This window comes from Erinaceus europaeus, chromosome 13 (assembly GCF_950295315.1).
Source record: "Erinaceus europaeus chromosome 13, mEriEur2.1, whole genome shotgun sequence".
In the NCBI taxonomy this organism is placed as follows: Eukaryota; Metazoa; Chordata; class Mammalia; order Eulipotyphla; family Erinaceidae; genus Erinaceus; species Erinaceus europaeus.
The window spans coordinates 36,964,969-36,985,287 of record NC_080174.1 but is presented as its reverse complement, the minus strand read 5'-3'; the positions used below and the strand labels follow the sequence as shown (position 1 = coordinate 36,985,287).

The following is a 20,319-nucleotide window of genomic DNA, read 5'->3' as shown; positions in this document are numbered from 1 at the left end:
AATAGCAGATCTCAGTGTTTTTATTCAGTGCCAAGAGAAAGGGACAGCCCTGTGTGGAGGGGCACAGTTGCTGGGGGCCCTTAGCAATTCTCCATAAGGCTTCCCCTCAGAGTGGCAGTAGTAATGTCAGTAATGTCAGAAATTATGGAACACATTTGTAAGAAACTTAATAAGGAAAAGGTGAAGATGGAAATGTTGAGCCCCTAGAAACCCCTGAGGGGGTAGGGTGTGATGTTGGCACTCAGAGGTGACGTGGAGGCAGGAGAGGACTTCAGGGAAGAATGTGGCACTAAGACAAATAGAGCCTGGTGCTGGAGCCTGGACTCATCTCTCTGAGCCTCAGTGTCCTCATCTATAAGATGGACTCAAAGAGGGCAGGGGACAGACTGGTATTTCTAGAGCTGCATGAACACTATCTGGTGTTGATTTCATCATGGCAGCACTGAAGTGTTGCTGCTCCCCTCATTTGAGACTGCCAATGCTAGCAGGAGGGCTGGTGAAATAGCCCACTTGAATAGTATGCTGCTTTGCCATGTGCATGACCCAGGTTCAAGCCTAGCCTCCACTGCACTGAAGGAAGCTTCCCTGCTATGGTCGGTCGGTCGGTCTCTCTCTCTCTCGTCTCTATCTTAAAAACAAACAAACAAACAAAAAAACAGTGCCAGCAGGAATTTGATGAGGGGAGAATGTTCAGATTAATGGATTGGTAGATGGAGAGACTGAGAGAGTGACAGCTAGAAAAGGAATAAATTAATGGCAAAAGACCACACTCACTGGGGACAAGAACGTAAGTTTGCATCGTCTTTCCTCTGTTATCCACAAGCTCCTAGCTGGTGGCTAATACCCAGTATCTTTTAATTGACTGTTTGCAATCCATTATAATTAGGTATACTATATTATGCACTTATGTTTTGGCTTGTGTTGTAACCCAGTGTAATTCTTTAAAGTCCACCACCTACTGTACACTTTTTTATTTACAAAGCACATCCACATCCATCAGACCAATTCAGCTTTGAAACAACCTGCCATGGCAGGTCTTCTCCCATTTTCTAGGTGAGGAAATCCAGGTTCAGAGAAGTTCAACAACTTGTCAAAGGTTACACAGCTTATGAGCAACCCAACTAGAGTTCAAACTCTGGGCCTTTCATTTAAATTAGTCATTGCCTGCTGAAGTGTGTTGTTCTGCGTGGGGCATTCCAGGCAATTTGGAGCCCACCATGAAGCTATAAAAAGGAAAATGAGAGAGATATTGGGAGTGGAATGAACAATAAAAAAAATGGGGTGAAGTTGGGCTTCGAATAGTGACAGTTAGAATGGCTTGAGAGCTGTGTGAGAATGTAGCCTGGCTCCCCACAGGGACATGATGGGCCCATTCTGCTGAAGGTTGACCGTGAAGCTGAATTTAAGGTGGATGCAGTGGAGGGAATCAGAAGAGGAGTGATGGGAGGGCAGCTGGAGGCAGGCAACAGGATACTTCAAGAGGTAGGGGGCATACCCAGATGTTCCTAGATGAAGTGCATGGATGCTGGTGTAGCTGCTCACCAGGCCTAAGGCCTCAGCAAGTGGCCACCCCTCTGAAATGCAGCTCCTCCCCTGAGAGTGGGGGCTGCCGTAGGAGAAGTCAGGGAATTGTCATATCCAGAGCCACCTGTACAGAATCTCCCAGGGCACTGTGACTGGTCTTCATGTCTATCCCCACTGTTTTGCTCCACTCTTCCCTGGCTTCTCCCTCCCCTGTAATAAGCCCCTGCCAACCCCCCAGACCATACTTTAGGTCTGAGGTTCAGAAGCCATGGTAACTGTGCTTACTTACTTGCTCAGTGATTTCCTGAGGACCCTATTGAAGGCCAACCTTGAAGTGGAAATAGTAGGGCAGCAGTGTCAATGACTCAAGTTAATCTGCACATAAGTATAAATGTTCCAAGTGATGCGTGCTTCAAGGCAGGCAGGCACACGGTGCAGTAGGGACAGAAGGAAGGGGCCCTGGCATTGCCAGGAAGAGATAGTCCTGTGTATCTTTGCAAGGGTGATGCTAAAAATAAACAACAGCTTGGGAAGGGGGGTGGGGGTAGATAGAGGGTAACTGACATCTACTTTGTACCGTGCCCTTCCTAACTTCCCCACTCTACAGATGAAGGCACTAAAGCTACATGAGGTGAATGCATTTGCTCAAGGTCAGTCTGCCAAGAAGCCAACTCCAACTTACTAGCTCTATCCCCGAGGCTACCAAGACAGGGAGGCTGGGCTGAGGTAGGGCCAAGGATACTGGGAATAAGCCGGAGCTTCATGCCAGACAGCCTGAAAGCCTCAGCCCAGGCCATTGGTAGTTGTGCTTTACGAGGCGCAGGGCTGGCCTGAGACATTGTGTTTCACAAATGCACTCCTGCTCATCTGGGCTAAGTTTGCGCCTTTATGAGTATTCTTCAAAAGCCTAGCTCGGCTCTATGCTCGTCACCATGGAGACGGCTCTGGGTGGCTGAAACCGGTCGCCCTCTGTGGCCACGCGAGAAGGCTGCCAGGTGCTGGGGCCGGCACCACACTGGGTGGGGCACCCACCGAGGCTGTTCCTGAGAGACATTTGAAGTGAAAAGGTCAGGTCCATTTCATTGACAGGGGAGCCCTCCAGGTTGGGGGCTTCTCTCTTGCCCTACCCCCCCCCCCCATGTGCCTGCTCTCTACCAGCAAAGCAATGCCTTTCTTCAACACTTGGAATCTGGACCAGTTAAAACCAAGCAGCAGAGCTGGGGGTCTGAGACCCAAAGAAGATTTGCCTGGAGTCAACCATCAAGGTAAAGGACAGAGGAAGTCTGATTCCCCTCCCCACCCCACCCCCACACACCCTGAGTCCAGTGTTCATTCTAGACCACCATAAGGCTTCTCAGTCAGACCTGAAGTAAGATCAGGTCGGCTGGAGGCCCAGGTCAGGATGCAGCCACCCCCACTCCACCCCACCCCTGCCTTTGGAGGAGGGCTTGTGGGCTGGGAAGGCGGTCTGAGTCCTGCACTGGCTGAGGGCCCTTCTTGGCTCTAAATTTTGGTCCAAGTCTCTGGGGCTGTTCAAAGATTCCAAAGGCATTTGAACATTTTGGAAGCAATTTGTCAGTCCTGGAAACTGTTTGGAAGGCTCTAAGAAACTATTTAAAGGTTCCAGAATCTGGAACCTTTTGCATTTGCAAAAGCTGTTGTTCATAGTTTCCAGAGGGATCTGACATCCTGAGCTGAGGTCCCCAAGGCTGTGTAGGGGTCCTGGGTGAGAAGCAGTACTGGGGGGGAGAGAGCTGGAGGTGGCGCTGCTGTCAGACTGAACTCCCAGCTCACTCTCCAAGGATGCAGCCTGCAAAGCTGTCTTGAGTCCACTGGGGCATCTGCTGTTTGGAGGAGCAGAAGGCATGTGGGTGCAGGCAGCAGGAGGACAGATAGAATCCAGCTTTACCACTCACAGACTGTGTGACCTGAGGCCAAAGACAACTTCTCAGGCCTCTTCTCCTCCATCTGTAAAATGGGACCAAACCCACTCATTCTGCAGGCCCTAAATATGTATTTTAAAATTACCATGACTCAATTTTTTAAAAATGAGTTCAAACTCAAAATTTACAAAAGCAAATGATTTAAACAGGTACTTTACCAAAAAAGCCTGCTGGCCCTTGTAAATCAAACTTCCCAACCCTAAGACTCAATCCTGTTGTGTTCTATCATGAGTTATGAGCTCGGTAGAAGGCCCAGGTTGACCAGAAGACCATACCTATCCATTTCTCCATAGAAAGTTCTGTTGTTTGCCCTCTTTGTAACCCACTGACACCCTGATTTCCTCCCTTAAGTCATTATCATTGGTCTAATCACCCTATTCCACACCTGCCTGCACGTAATATCTCTAATTTACCCTTGCTTCCCTCTAGGCCTCTGTTCACAACATTCCATTTTTCGAGATTCCCTGTTGCCACTCTGTAGTGCACACACAGAGATGCTACTGTATGTCCCCAACAACCCAGTTCCTTCTCCTTTAACTTCATGGCTTCTCTCATGTCACTGACTAGAGTGGTATAATCTACTCTCCAGGTCTTTCACCTGTTGGACTAAGTCTCTTGCTACCTAGTCTCTCCCCACAGCACCTATATGAGGTAGACTTGGGTGTGGAGTCAGATGCAAGACCTGGATGGACCTCTTATCTGCAGTGTAACTTTGGACAAGCTTGTGGTTGAGCCCTTGAGTCTGTTTCCCCCCTCTATAAAGTGGAAATAATGAATCATGCCCTGGCCAACTCCCAGGGCTGTTGTTAGGATCACATGAGGTGATATATCGGAACAAAATACATACACAGTCAATAAGTGAGGCTGGTAGTGACTGAGTGATTTTTCCTGAGGTCATTCAGTTGCCACACCAGGACCTCAGGTCAAGGCTCCCACAAGAGCAGTGATGTGGCTTTTCATCCACTGGAGCCCCAGACCATCCCCAAGCCCATCTGCAAACTTTTACTTTTCTGCAACTCTCTGACCCACTTGCAGAGTTGCAAGCAGGCAGGCTGGCTCCCAGTTGGGGTGGCCCTCTGGCAGCATAGATGTATTAAATGCATTCTGCCTTCCTAGGAGATGGGAAGATCGATTCTACAGTAGACAGGCAGCCTCGTTTGATGCCACAGCCAGCCCCCATGGGTAAGACTGGGCCAAGAATAGAGCAAGCCTGCACTCTCCACAGGGTCAAGCCAGGCCAGATCACAGTGAAATGGAATTGATGTGGCCACCTGTGACATGGACATCCCAGGCCACATTGTTGTGCCATGCACTCTTCTAAGTTTGCTAGTTTTTAAAAATATATATTTATTTATTCATTCATTTATGATAGAAAGAGAACCAGAGTATCCCTTTGGCATGTGCAATACCATAGATCAAACTCAGGCCCTCATGCATAAAAGTTCAGTTCTTTAGTCACTACTCTGTGTCCTAGTCAGTCCACTGATGCTTATTTTTAAGATGTGTTAACTCATTGGCTCTTCACAACCACGCTATCAGACAGGTAGGTACTGGTATTATCCTTATTTTACAGATGAAATGTAATGCAGAGAGTGATGTGCACAGAGTCACACAGCTAGAAACATCCCAGTCAGGGGTGGGACCCACACCTATCTGTGTCATCCTATGAGGCTACAAGAATATTCTGTAGCCTTTCTGTTTATTTTTAAAAAATATTTATTTATTTACTTATTCCCTTTTGTTGCCATTGTAGTTACTATTGTCATCAGTCGTTGTTGGATAGGACAGAGAGAAATGGGGAAAGGAGGGGAAGACAGAGGGGGAGAGAAAGACACCTGCAGACCTGCTTCACTGCTTGTGAAGCAACTCCCCTGCAGGTGGGGAGCCGGGGGCTCGAATCGGGATCCATACACCAGTCCTTGTGCTTTGCACCACCTGCACTTAACCCGCTGTGTTACCACCGGACTCCCCAGCCTTTTTATTTTTATGGAGAACTCAGACCACATATACGCACAAACTCCTTCCCACTCAGTACCGACTTAAGGGCATCTTCACCTTCCTGGGCTCTGGGGACTGGGCTTTAGCTCCTGAGCTGCATTTCCTAGGCTTGGAGCATGCTGTGGCTCCATGGCAAGTGAAGGGATGCCCCTACCCAGCAGGTTCCTGAGCTCAGCCTCATTATGATGGAGCTCAGAGCTCAGAGTAGGCAGGCTAAACGGGTCTGACCCTATGGTCACTCTGGGCATGGGAGAAAACCCTGGCTGATTGAATTTCTCCAAGATCTTAACCCTTAAGCCAGCTTCATAACTCATCTGCCATGCCCCTAGTCAAGGATGGATTGGTAAGGCTTTTGCCATACCTCATAGGTAAAGCAGGGAAAACCCCAGCTCCATGTCTCTGGGGTGAGACTGGGTGGTAAGATAGGTGTTCTGGGTACATGCTATGGAGTATCTTGTATTTAAAGGGTCCATCCCATCACTATCCCCAAAGGAAATCTCAGGTGGTAAATAATGTGTGGACCTTGGAGTTATAAATCTAACTGAATGTTTCCTAATTTTGTGGCCTAACCCCTTCTGACCTTTGGTGTATCACTTCCTTTTCCCCTTTCACCAAATCACATGGTCCATCCACATTCTTGGTCAATCCACATTCAGTGTGCTCCTCCATCCCTCAAACCCAGAACAATTGGCCACCACTTGCTGCCTGCTTCATCAGTGCTACCCTAAGTCATCCTCCAGTTCTCCCTCACACCCAGACTGTTATGCAGCCAGTCACCAAACACTGTCCACCTTTCCTCCTGGATATCTTAGTAGCCTCTCCATCAGGCCTCACCACCTCCCTACCTTCTTATGTTTTTGTGGGATGTATACAGTAGCCTTTTTGACTGCTCCTACCTACCATCCTCTCCTGGAAGTTCCAAAACCATCTTTATTATTGTTGTTATTATTTTTAATTAGTGATTTAATATTGATTTACAAAAATTACAAGATAACGGGTACGACTTCACACTGTTCCCACCACTTGAGTTCTGGATCCTCAGTCCCTCCATTTTAAGCTATAGCAGTTTTCCCAAGGTTGCAGATATGGATTAATTCTACATCTGTCTATATTTGTATATATTTGGCCTTTTTTTTATTTTTAAAGGTCCCATTTTCTCTTCCTTTCCAAGCCACACATTAACCTATTACTATATCCAAATGTCCTTTCCCTTTTCCCTCTCTCTCCAGTTCCTCATGGAGTTGGAGCCCTCTGGCCATCTTCTCCCTACTATTTCTCCCCTTCTGGGAGTATAGATCAAAATTATTTTGGGAATGCAGAAAGTAGGAGTTCTGGCTTCTGTAATTGCTTCTCTGCTGGATATGGACATTAGTAGGTCCATCCATACTCCCACCCTGCTTCTGTTTTTCCCTAGTGGGACAGGGCTCTGAAGCAATGAGGTTCCACGACACATTGGTGAGGTTGTCTGTTCAGGGAAGTCAAGATGGACTCATGAAAGTGTCTGCAGCTTGGTGGCTGAAAGGCAGCAAGATACAAATTGGGACAAAATGATTAATGAACAGGAAACAAGAAGTAGGAGCAGAGCAGATGAGAATAGGGATCTTAGGGTAGAAAGAAGCTAGGAAGCCCATTCTAGGCATACAGAAGCACTTTTGTAAATGGCAGTAATCTGATCATGTTATGTGTCTACCTCAGTCACAACCTGACTCCACACAGAATAAGCCGCAAACTCCTTTCCATCCTACAGGGTAGACCTGTCACTTTCTGTTCCCTGTCCCCTCTCCACTGAACACCACTCAGCCTCCCATCATCTGTATAGCTTGGCCATGCTGGGTCCTGCTAAGCCTTTCAACATGCTATTCTTCTAGCCTAAAATCTCCATCTTTTTTTTCTTCCATCCTCATTTATTTATTACCCACATACCCTTTGGGTTGCAATATCTATGTCACCTCCTCCAGGAATCCTTCCTTAACCACCATCCCCCAAGATGAAGTAGTTGGTCATTCTGCTGTCCTACACCCCATCACAACATCTGTCTCTCAGAACTGGCATAATATAATTGCATGTCTCTCTGCCCACTTGATTGGGCTTGGAAGTGGCCACAGTAAGTGAAAGTGAATGTGCCCCCCCCCCCAACCATCCTCTCTCTAGGTTCTCCAGGCCAGGGTAAACCTCACCTCCTAGATCACTATCCCAGCTTCCCCAGGACCATGCCCTGCAGTTCAGGTCTAAGTCCTCCCTTCCCTGTGCCTTTGTTCCCAAGGATCTATAAATATATGTACGCATGCACATGCACACACATGCACGCACATGACTAGGGCCAGAAAAGTAGCTCAACATGTTAAAAAACATGATTTGGATGCCTGAAACCCTAAAGATCCCAGGTTCAATCCCTAGTACCACCATAAGCCAGACCTAAGTGATTCTCTGCTCTCTCATAAAAATAAGCATTTAAAAAATATTTATTTATTATTGGATAGAGACAGAGAGAAATTGAGAGGGGAGAGGGAAATAGGAAGAGAGACACAGAGATACCTACAGCTCTACTTCACCACTTGTGAAGCTTTCCCCTGCAGGTGGGGACCAGGGGCTTGAACCTGGGTCCTTACACACTGTAATGTGTGCACTTAACCAGGTACGCCACCACCCGGCCCCCAAAACAGGACCAGGGGCTTGAACCTGGGTCTTTACACACTGTAATGTATGCACTTAACCAGGTACGCCACCACCCAGCCCCCAAAACAAGCATTTTAAAGACATGTTTTATTTGTGATGAACAGTGGTTTACAATACCTACCACCAAAGTTCTGTGTCCCCACCCTCCCAGTGATAGCCACCATAGTTCTCACAAGGTCTTAGAAAATACTTGCTTTGTTTTATTTTTAAGTTTTCTTTTCCTTTTCTTTCTTTCTTTCCTTCTTTCTTTTTTTAAGGTTCATGTGTTTCAACTCTGTACATCCCACATATGAGTGAAACTTTCCAATAGTTTTCTTTCACCTCTTTACTTATTTTACTAAGCATAATCACCTCCAGTTTCATCCATTTTGTCCCAAAGGACACAATATCATCTTTTTGATTGCAGAATAGTATTCCATTGAGCACATATCCCATAACTTCTTTAGCCAGTCACTTGTCAGTGGTCATTTGGGCTGCTTCCACTCTTTGGCTATTGTGAATAATGCAGCTATGATCATAGGTGTGCATATGTCCCTTCAAATTAGTGTCTACAAGTCCTTTGGATAAATGCCTAAGAGTGGTATTGCTGGATCATAGGTAATTTTGTAAAGTAAATAAATAAACATTTTTAAAGGCAAGATTGCACTAAATAATTCCTCAGGGCCCTACCAGCTCTCTGGTTTCACAGCTTGGTCTCCTAGAACATCTTTCTCTCTATCTCCTGGCTCTAGATTCTTTTCTTCCCCTAATAATTTTTAGTGATATAACAGTGATTCACAGAATTATAAAATAGTAGGTATAATTCCACACCATTCCCACTACCAAAGTTCTGTGCCCCCATCTCCCTCCAGTAGAAACTGTCATAGTTCTCTCAAGGTCATAGATATGTGCTGAAATATATATATATCATGTTCATTTACCTCTATGGCCCTGCCTTCACTTCCTTTCTAAACCACACCTACAGCTATTAGTACTTCCGAGTGTCCTTCCTTTTTCCTCTTCTCTCTCAGATAGCAGAAACAGTGCCTGACTTCCTCTGGTGTTTTCCAGATTCTTTTCCCTCTCAGTGATGGTATAAAATAAAAATAAAATATTCCTGGTTACAAATCAGGCCCTGGTGGGATTGGGGTTCAGAGCCCTCACATCATCTTACCCTAATATTTTCCCCTTCTGGGAGTATTGGCCAAAATTCTTTTTAGGATGCAGAAGGAATAAGTTCTAGCTTCTGTAACTGCTTCTCCACTGGATATGGATGTTCTGACCTTCGTGTCTTTGCATTATCTCTCTAACCTCTTTTCCCAGCTACCACCTTTACATCCTCTGCTTTGATCTCTTTGGTGACCCCTTTTCTCTTTCTGCCCCAGAATTCCTGTGGGAGACTGAGGCCTCCTTATGCCACACCAGGTCCAGGTCGAAGGGCAGGCCTGGAAACCTCTCTGGTTGTGCCCCCCACCCCCACCCATGCTCTCACCATGGGACCCACCATCTGCACAGCCCCAGCAGGACCATTAACTCACCATGAGTCAAGTGAAACTATAAATAAGTAAAGGGGTGAGGATCCCCAGGGGGCTCAACCCAGCTGGCTGTCCATCTCTGGCCAGGTCTGGGGTCTCAACCACCCCCAGGACCAACTCAGCCTGACAGATCTTGACGTGCCATCGCTGTCCCCAGAGAGTGATAGGGAAACCACCAAGCCTCTCTGTTCTCCATTAGTGTCAGTAATTGCCAATCAATTTCCTGGGATCCTGGTAGGTAAGAGGCCCCTGGGTATCTCCAATAGGGAAGCCACATTTAATGGCTTTTATTTGGATTGCTGCAAATTGATTGGTGGGTTTTGGGAGGGAGTTTGTTTGTTTTGTTTTGTTTTTTGTTTTAATGGAGCTTTGGTTTTCCTCTCCACATTCTAACCACCCCCATAGGGCCAGTTAGGCTAAAAGATAAATGATGGCATGACTATACTCTCCAAAAGAGCTGAGGCAAGAGATGGTCATGCCCCCACCACTCACATATCTCCCATTCAGCAGACACTTATGAAGCCACAGATGCAGCTCCCATTTCTCTGGCATTTCTCTGGCAACCGCTCCCCACCACATACATACACACAGCCTTCCTGAGGTAACCAGGTGGAAGCCTCACTCCCATGATGTGCTGTGCATCCCCATCCCCAGGAAAAGAGGAGGAAAGAGGAGACCAGCTTAGGAAGGTGGCCAGGCTTAGCTAAGATCACACAACAAATCAATGCTAAAGTGAGGCTCTAAACCCAGCTCTTTCTGACATCAAAGCCTTTGTCTTCCCACTTGTACATATACCTTCCCAATGTGTCACATATAAAGTGATGGTGGGTGCTCGCTTCAGCAGCACATATACTAAAATTGGAATAATACAGAGAATATTAGCATGGCCCCTGAGCAAGGATGACACACAAATTCGTGAAGCATTCCATTTTTTTGGCTGGGAGGTGAAGAGAAGATTGGATCAGGAAGAAAAGGGGGGCAATTATGTACAAATGCAGACAGATAGTTGTAGAGATGCTGGTTAGCCCATGCCTGCAACCTTAGGGAAACTGCAGTGGCTTTCAATGGGGAGACTGAAGATTCAGGACCCTGGTGGTGGGAATGGAGTGGAGTTATAGCCCTGTTGACATGTAATTTTGTAAATTGATATTAAATCACTAACAAAATTTTAAAAAATAAACTATTTTCCAAATAAAATAATAATAATAATAATAATAAATAAAGTGATGGTGGTGTTCCTAAAAGCCAGAGAGCTCCAGGGGTCACAGTTTGCATAGTGCCCCTAGGGAAGTGGCTGTCTGATGATAACAGTAATATAATCACATTAGCAGCTATTACTTATTGAACCTTTACTGTGGAAAAAAGCACTAGGCTTTATATTTTATTTCCTCTTTGGGGCTATGCTAAATATACATGATTATTGTAACCATTTCATAAGCAGGGAAACTGAGGCTCAGATGTTAAGAGATATATGAAATCAAATTGTTAGCTATAGAACCTTCTTCAAATTCTAAGAATTTATGAATCGGATATATTTTTAAAATATTTATTTATTCCCTTTTGTTGCCCTTGTTTTATTGATGTTGTTATTACTGTTGTTGTTGTTGGATAGGACAGAGAGAAATGGAGAAAGGAGGGGACAACAGAGGGGGAGAGAAAAATAGACACCTGCAGACCTGCTTCACCGCTTGTGAAGCGACTCCTCTGCAGGTGGGAAGCTGGGGACTTGAATCAGGATCCTTGTGCTTTGTGCCACCCACACTTAACCCAAAGTGCTAACTGCCTGACTCCCAAATCTGATATTTTAACTTAATTTTATAACTAAATTTATTTCAGTTTGTAGTATGAATGAGAGAAGACCAAAGTATCAGTGACAAACAAAATGGTAGTTTATTAATCCCTCTGTAAATGAAGTCCAGAGAGGATAGTTCAAGGCTGATATGGTGGTTCCATGATCATAAACAACGTGGCACCACTGTCATAGTCTCATGGTCTGAATTGGCTGACAGAACTACAACTATAACACCTATAGTCCAGCCAGTAGAAAAAAGGAAAGAGTAAAGATATATATATGCATATTTCTTTTAAGGGCACTTACCAGACATTGCAGCTGTCATTTTTAGGAAATCCCTATGGCCAGAACTAAATTATACCCAGCTGCTAGACAAGTAGGAAATACAGACTCGAGGAGGCTGTGTGACCAGCTAAACATCAGGAGCTATTAGGAAAGAGCAGAAATCATCTATTGGGACAATCACCAGTGACATCCATTAGCATCACTCTAAACAGCTTTCTAGAATAATCACAGTTTTAGAGTACAGCCTGTGAGGTCGCCAGTCCTACTTCCTGGTATCCCAGAACAGAAGCCTGAAGCCTGGAGAGGGGAAATGACTTATCCAGGATTGAATGGAAAACTGGGGCAAAGACAGATTCAGAAGGTTGAGTTAGTGACACAACACAGATATTTTCCTCTATGCTTTCAAAATTCTGGGGTCTTTATTCTGGCTCTTGAATTGTTCTTCTCACCTTTCCATACTCCTGTCTCCCTTTCCTGGGCCTTAGGTTGAGTGGTGGGTTCTGTCCCCTAGTCTTTACCAAAGTTATCTGTCTTTGGACCATTAGTATTCTGTTTTGAAGATCTTAAAGGTCTTTTCTGCTCTTACTTTATAAGACATTCAGAAGCAAAGGGTCACTTTCAAATGTAGCACTAGTACCAATACAACCATATATTCCTTGGCATATGAGCCAACAAAGGCAGAACTTGTAGGGGAACTGGTATCAGATAAAAGAGAACAAAAAAAACAAGGTCCTTAGGTGATGCTGGGAGGAAAAGAATAATCTGTATTAGGCTTTTACATTATACCAATTACTGCAATAGATGTGATTTTGCATACACAGTGAAAAATGTAAAAAGATGTTAGCTAACCTCCATTCAGCTAAGCCTGCCTATCCTTCACAATTCAACTTGGGTATTGCCTCCTCCAGGAAGCCTTCACTGGCCCCTCCCCATTTCTGTACTGGAGCACCAGATATGACATCTATCAGTTCTATGTGTCTCTCCAACCATTACTGTAGATCCTAACGTGAGTAGTAAAGATGGACCTTATGGAGGTTTATAAGGTCACTAGAATTGTCCACATGGTGTTTTCTGTGTGCATGTATGAGTGTTTGGGGAGTGGCAGTATTAACTTTCATCAGATTTCTCTTGATAAACACTGCTCTATACTGTGATGTTCTCTCTCATAGTTAGGAACTGTGCCTTTCACTGTTTCCTTAAGCGATGCAGTAAATATACAATACAATAATTATTTATGATGCATAAGTAATGTGGTGCATGATCTTAGGCAAGGTAAGTTCCTCTCTCTAGACTGGCTTTCTTATCTATAAAATGAGACTGGAATAGGTATTTTACCATCTAAGTTTTTTCTTACATTCTCCCTCTGGTATAGTGCCACATAGTAGGTATTTAATAAGTGTGGATGAGAGGAATGGACAGATGGGTGATTAGTAGGTAAAAGAATCAGTGTTTAGATGAATGAGTGATTGTTAATGAGTAGCTTCTGTGTGTAAAGACCCAGAAGATGTATTAAGATCATTGGACATATGAGTGAAATAGTGGAAAGAAAGTTTGATCTGTGGATAGATTAGTGAGTAGCTAAATGGATCAGCAAAGGCAAGGACAGACATTTGGGAAATTTGGATAAATAAGTAGACCTCCTATAAAAGCATCAATAGATTAAGTGAACGTGAAGAATGCACATAGATCAGATTTGTGAATCAATAGGCAGGTGTGTGGTTAGATGAATGAAGAAAGGGGAGGAGGGGAGAAGAGAGTGACCAAATGGATAGATGCATGGATGAATAGACAGATGGATTAGGATTGTACACTAATTTTTCTGTATGTGCATGGGGGTTATGTGATATCTGGATGGATGACATGATGAACAGTTAGAGGGATAGAGTAAAGGCTGGATGAACTAACCGGTAGAGGGAAATTATTCACAAAATGTGTGTGTTTGTATGTATGGAAGCTACAGAATATTTGAATGGAGAAACTAGAGTGTAGATGATTTGGGTGGATAAATTAGTAGATGAGAGGGAGGGAAAACAAAGAAGCAAGGACTGGATTCACTGTTTACAAGGCTGGCTTACAGAGTAGCTAAGCCACCTTTCGTCCAAAGCCTCCATGTGCTAGTCCCAGCTGAGTTCTTCCTTCCCATGAACCCATGGTCTCTTTGGCAGTACCAATACTCAGAAACTAATGTAGGAAGGAGACAAAGCAAGTGGACAGATACCAGGGGCAGAGAGAGGGAGGCAGGCTAGGTGAAGGCTGGGGCTGCCAGTGAATAGCCACCACTGTTTACTCAACTTCAGGGTGAAGCCCTGGAGAGGAGTTGTTCATATTTCTCTCTTAAACAGGGAGCTGACATTAATGAACAGCTAATTAACATCTTGGAGCGTGATGGTTCCAGTGTCAGTGTCCCTAATTAGTCTCGTGCTAATCTACTTTAATTAACTATCCCTACTGTGGTTTTAATTTAATTTTCAGCTCTGTCCAGGATTGAAGCCCTGTGAGCATTCTGTCCCATGGTGCCTGTGGCCAGAGTAGGTGGGAATGGCCACAGCCAGGCTCTTAAGGGCATAACCTGGCAGCCTAGAGTTGGGCAGAGTGGGTACCAGAGAGTCTGGCTTCTGGCTCCTCCCTATTTCTGGGAACAGAAAACATGGAGATGGGGCACTCTTTACCCCCCTCTCCAGGTAGTGTTCTCAGGTAGCCAGTTGTCCCAGAAATTCCATTAGTCAAGAGCATAGTGTGTCCCTGCAGCTCACTCTCAAGCAGCTTCATGAACTTCATGAACCTTGCCTTCTGGACATGGACTCTCAGCTCAAAAAGACTCAGATTCACACACTAGTTCTAGTACCTAAGTGACATTAGAGAAAGGACTTGACTTCTCTAAGCCCCTGTCAAACGGTGTAATTATCCAAGGGTAGCAATCCTGCTTCTGCCATTTTTCAAGGACAACCTGTATGTCTGACTCCCTCATAGTCTGGCAGAGCAAACACTGAAACAACCTCCCTGTAGTCAGGAGTGGGGAGGACTAATGTGAGCGAGAAAGGCCCTGGGTTGGGGAGGGGGGCATCAGATAGCTCACCTGGCAAAGGACACAATTTACCATGTGTGAGGACGTGGGTTTGAGGCCCCAGCACCACAAAAGAGTAACATACAAAGGAGAAGAGTATTGAGCAGTGGAGTGGTGCTGTGGTGTCTCCTCCTCTCTGTCTCTCACCCTCTATTGAGAGGAAAGAAAGAAAGAGAAAGAGGGAGAGAAATAAATAAATAAATAAATGATGGAATCATGTAGGTATGAAGTTTCACTGAAAACTCTGTTGGAGAAAGAAAGGGAGGGAGGGAAAGAGAGAGAGAAGGGAAAAGGAAAAAGAAGGGAAGGAAAGAAAGAAAAAGGAAGGAAGGGGGACAGAGGAAGGAATGGAGAGAAAGTAAAACAAAAGACCTAGAGCTTTTGTCAGAACACAGATCCTAGTCCCAGCTGTTAGTATCTCCAAATCTCTCAACTGTTCAAGCTTCTGTCTGTGACTCCCATCCTTAAGTTGGAAGAGACCCCTCAAGCTCCAGCCAGGTTTGCAGAGTAGATGTGCTGCTGACTTAGTACACCCCCAATCTGGAACAGGTGTTCTAAGGGGAGCTGGGTGCTAGGGCTATGCTGGTGGTGAGGTGAGGCCTCTACATTTTGCAAGGCAAAGCAGGCATCACTGGGGAGGATGCAGCTGCCTTGCTTACAAGATCCTGCTGCAAGTGGGAAACAAACACATTGGCCTGTGTTAGGAGCCAGAAAAGCATCTGCCAAGAGACTGAGACAGATGAGGATCATCTGCGGGGAAGCTGGCTGGTGACAGAGAAGTCAGACAGGAGAGCCCTGAAGCTGAGTCAGGACTTCTTACCACCTCTTCATAGCTGGAAGCTAATCATGCTGGGGAAGGATGAGAGCAGAGGCTTGAGGAATAAGAAGGTTCTCTCAGAGGCATGTGTGCCAGCTAAGGAGTTTAGCTATGTCCCAGAGGATACTGGGAAGCCACAGTATGGTTTTGAGCAGGACTGTAGCATAATGGGCTGTTGGTATGGGGAGAGTGAAGTGAAATGAGGGGACAGGAGACAGAAGGGCTATGATAGCTATTGTGTCACTCACATAGTGGGATCCTGCCAAGATCCATAAGGCTCAGCGGGCTTCCAGAAGCAGCCATGCCCTTTAAAAACAGTGGGCACGACTCCCTCCCCAGTGGCCTTGGCATAAAGTTTTACTGTAGCATTAACTCTTTTTGAGGCCATATCTCAAACTGAATCTGTAAACCCTGGGGTTAGGGAGTCCCCATGTGCTTTCAGGTCCAGGAAATCTAAAAGAAGTTAACATTTCTGTGTTTAGATTATATATGTGATTTCTTTATTTATGAGAGAGAGAGATGAGAAGGAGAACTAGAGCATCACTCAGGCACAAAGGGACCTCATTCTTGAGATTCCAATATACTACCACTGCACCACCTTCCTGGCCACTTTGTATTTAGATTTTAATGCTGATTCTTTTCAAAACATTTTTATTATCTTTATTTGATTCAGTCTGAAATCAAAAAAGAAAGGGGAGAGAGAGAAAGAGGAAGAGAGACACCTAAAGCTCTGCTTCACCACTTGCAAAGATTTCCCCCCTGCAAGTGGGGACCAGGGGCTCAAACCTGGGTCCTTGTGCATAGTAACATGTGTGCTCAACCAGATGTGCCAACACCCAGCCCCCAATTTTTATGCTGATTCTTACAGCCATACCTCCCATTGACAGACCCAAAAGAAAATATCTGATGTTGTGATGTTTCTTCCTCTCTGTCTGAGTCTGTGTTGCACTCTTTATGTTTGAAAAGGCCAACCTAGAGTCATGAAGCCCTGGAAACAACAAATTACATGTAGGTACAGGTACAGAGATAAAATATCAATAGATTTTTTCCCACTTCGTTTGTTTATTTATTACCAGAGTCCTGCTTAGTTCTGGCTGATGGTGGTGCAGGGGCTTGAACCTGGGACCTTTGGTACCTCAGGCATGAAAGGCTTTTTGCAGAACCATCATGCTATCTCCTCAGGCCATCCACTTTGAAAACAACATAGTTCTGCATTGGTCTCTTACAATGGGGAGGCAGCCTTGTTCCCCTCCTGGCACCTGGTGTCAGGAGTCTCCAGGGTTTCTCTGTGAAGAATGTGGGCCGTGCCCTGCTCAGAGAAGCTCTGTCAAGCCTGCCAGTCCCCCCACACTCACCCTTAGGGTTTCACCTCTCAACACAGGACCCATTTCTGGCCTGTACCCGTGTCCCCAGGACCTGACACAGGTCTGACCCGGAGGGTTTGTAAATTGAGGTGAACTCTTTCCCTGGCTGCTCTACAGGCCCCCTCCTCCTGCCTTTGACCTCCAGTTGATCTTTATTTTCAGTCCAGCAGAGTCAAACCAGTTTTTCCTGAAATTCTCAATAAATTAGTGTGGAATTCAGAAGTCCCCAACAAACCACACACACACACACACACACACACACACACACACACACACACACACACACCTACATAAAGTCTTATAAAATAAGAAGAAAGCTCACCTTTCTCTACTTTTATGCCTGCCTCATAGAAACCTTATACCTTTTCCCAGATCTAGATCAGACCAATACTTAAAAAGAAAAAACTTTGTATTCATTTCTTTAAACTAATTTTGATGGGGGAGTATAGAGTAGTACTCAGCTCTGCTATGATAGTGCTGGAGATTGAACCTAGAATCTCCAACCTCAGACATGAAATGTCTAGTGTACAATCATTGTGATACCTCCATGATCCTAAATCAAACCACCTCAAGAGAGCTCCCTCCCTGCCCCCTGCTCCTGCAGAAGACTGTATCAGGGATCTGAAAGACAGCATAATGGGTATGCAATAAGACTTTCATGCCTGAAGCTCTGAGGTCCCAGGTTTAATCCCCACCACTTTCATAAGCCATAAGTGTTCTGACTTAAAAAAAAAAAAGTATCAGTTGGACATTGGAGCCCTAGAGCATGTGCTGCACTCCAGCTAGGTTTCCCTCTTTCCTTTGTACCCAAGGCCAGGAACTAGTCTGCTTACATCTCTGGGTCCTTTGCCTCCTACCCCCTCAGCCCACCTTTCCCCATGCCTGGCTCACAGAGATAGATGAAGGAAACTTATCCCAGTCCCTAGACTGGTGGATGGACACACAGCCTGAGCCACATTCTAGATAGACCAGCGCCTCCTTGCCTTGCGTATTACACTGGAGCCATTGCATGGCTTTGCTGAGCATCAAGCCGGATTGCTGCTGCCACTCCACCCCTAACCAGCTGCAGACTTCAGATTGCATCTCTTGAAGTCTCAATTTTCTTATCTGGGAAATAGGTAATGATAATACTTGCTTTATGGGGCCTAGAATATGGCAAGAACTTGACATAGTGAGCTGATGACAGTTGCAAACCCTGGCACCCCTCACATGTGGACAGAATGGCTCACACAGACCCAGCCCAGTTACCAGTTTATAAGGGCCAGTTGTTGATCCTACACACACACACACACACACACACACACACCACAGAGTAAGGAAATGAAGGTCTTTTTCAATGACTTCCAAGCACAGGCCATTGTTTCAAAGCAGAAGCAGGTAACCCTGTCTTAGCCCCAACTCACTGGGTAGATTTCAGCTACACCTGTTCTGTCCCATCTAGGTTGAACCCACTCCTGGCGATCATGACAGCAGCTGGGACAAGAATCCCACTGGGCTCTCTAATTCATTGAGACTCATAGAATCTGATGTAATAGCCATCTCCGATTTGGGGCTCATGAGAAAGTGCACATGACCCTCCCAGCAATAGAGCAGGGCAGGCAGCTAAGGCATCCAAACCTTCAGAATGTCCTGCCACTCCCACCACCAGCCCTGCTGCTCCCAGCTCTGGGAAGTCTTAAGTCTTCATCAGCACTGATGACATTTAGTTGACTCTGGTAAGAGGCCAGGGATTCAGACCCTAAATGAAAGCAGGAGATCTTTCTTGGTATTCTGAATCTTTCTGAATCTCCAATAGCCAGAGACTGGCAAGTGGAGATTATTAAAATCAGGATGGGACAATCACTACTTTCCAGAGTCACAGAGTTAAAATCATAGGCAAGCTAGAATACTAGGATGTTAGAGGCCTACAGCAAAATAGATCACTTGGGTAGTGTACTGCTTTGCCAGGTGTACAACCCAGGTTTGAGTCCAGCCCACACCACACTGAAGAAAGTTTCTGTGTTGTGTTCTTTCACTCTCTCTTTCTTTGCCTCTCTATCTGAAAAAGAAATGTTAGAGGCCTAGAAAGGTTATAATTATAGAATTATGGAATGACAGAATCACTAGAAGACACAAAACAAGAGTTTTAGAATATTGCAGACACGCAAAGACTGTAATCGTGGAATTATAGAATTTTACAACCACAGAATATTAAAATTTTGGGCTTACAAGCAGCAACTTTAGGATATAACAGCCATGGAACTAAAGCCAATTGCAGCAGATGCACAAGGGATAGTCATGGCAAATGCAGAGGCAGGCGTCACAGACTGCCATGGTAGAAGGGCAGCCTCAATATGAGAATAGTTCCATTTTCAGGTGTTAGAATTCAAGAGAGCTGGAAGAATGCCTATGCCAGACCTCATGCAAAGCACAGGAGGTTGACTAGTGTATTCCACAGCAGCGCAGGAACTTGCAGGGCTGGGAAGGAGGAGCCCCAGGCAGAAGTGGAAGGCTCTACAGGGGGGTGGGAAGAAGGGAGCAGTCACCTAGACCTTGGCCTCTCCCTACCCCCAACACAGACCCCGAGTGGAGAAGCTCAGGCAATGCTTCTCCCTTTGTTAGCTTTTGTCTCTGGGGCTACTGGATCAACTTGCAGTGTGTGGGCTGGATGGCTGCAGTCTCAGAGCCCACCCACCACACCCAGATTCCTAGCCAGGGTGTGAGCAGCTATGGGTGCATGGTTTCCAGAGACCTTCCCCCAGCCGCCCCAAGCCCTACAGCCTAAGGCAGATGACCACACTTGTTTCTACCAAACACCTCCCACCATCAGTACTTCACTCATTCATCCAGTCATTTTCCGATCAGAAGGGATAGAAAGCACAAAAACCCAGCATGTGGGCAGGTTCAGGAATATTAAGGGGCCTTTGCTCAGATGACATGAAAGATGCCAAAGCAGGACAGGAGAAGTAGGGTGAGGATCTGGGCAGGGACACTGAGTGCCCCACACTGAGTGCTAAGAAGGCTGGGTGGGGTTGATGAGTAGTAAATACTGTGCAGATTTATGCTGATGCCTATGTTGACTAGTGGGGAGGAAGGACTAGAGCTCACGACTTGCTTTTCCTTCCTTTAGAAATGAGAAACTGTAGATTCCTTTGCAAGGATAGTGAGCCAACCCTGCACTGGGCTCCAAAAGCACAGAGAAAGGGCTGCAGGGGGGAATCTCGGGGTTGTGCCAAGGGGTGCTGGCTGGTGAGCCTTTGTCCGGAGATCCTGGCAGTAGATACCACACCTCCTAGAGGAGGGCAAGGGGGGGAGCCCAGGCACTGAAGAGACCTCATGATTCGTTCTTATTCACCAGCAGTC

General features: G+C 45.7%; 1 protein-coding gene and 1 non-coding gene across 3 annotated transcripts in view; both read left to right on the top strand.

Annotated features, from left to right (window-relative positions):
* Positions 1-20,319, top strand: part of EPHB2 (EPH receptor B2) — a 179,670-nt gene that overhangs the window by 50,015 nt on the left and 109,336 nt on the right. The window lies entirely within an intron of this gene.
* Positions 10,484-10,590, top strand: LOC132532486 (U6 spliceosomal RNA). The gene has a single exon (XR_009544440.1). It is a non-coding gene; the product is annotated as a U6 spliceosomal RNA (small nuclear RNA).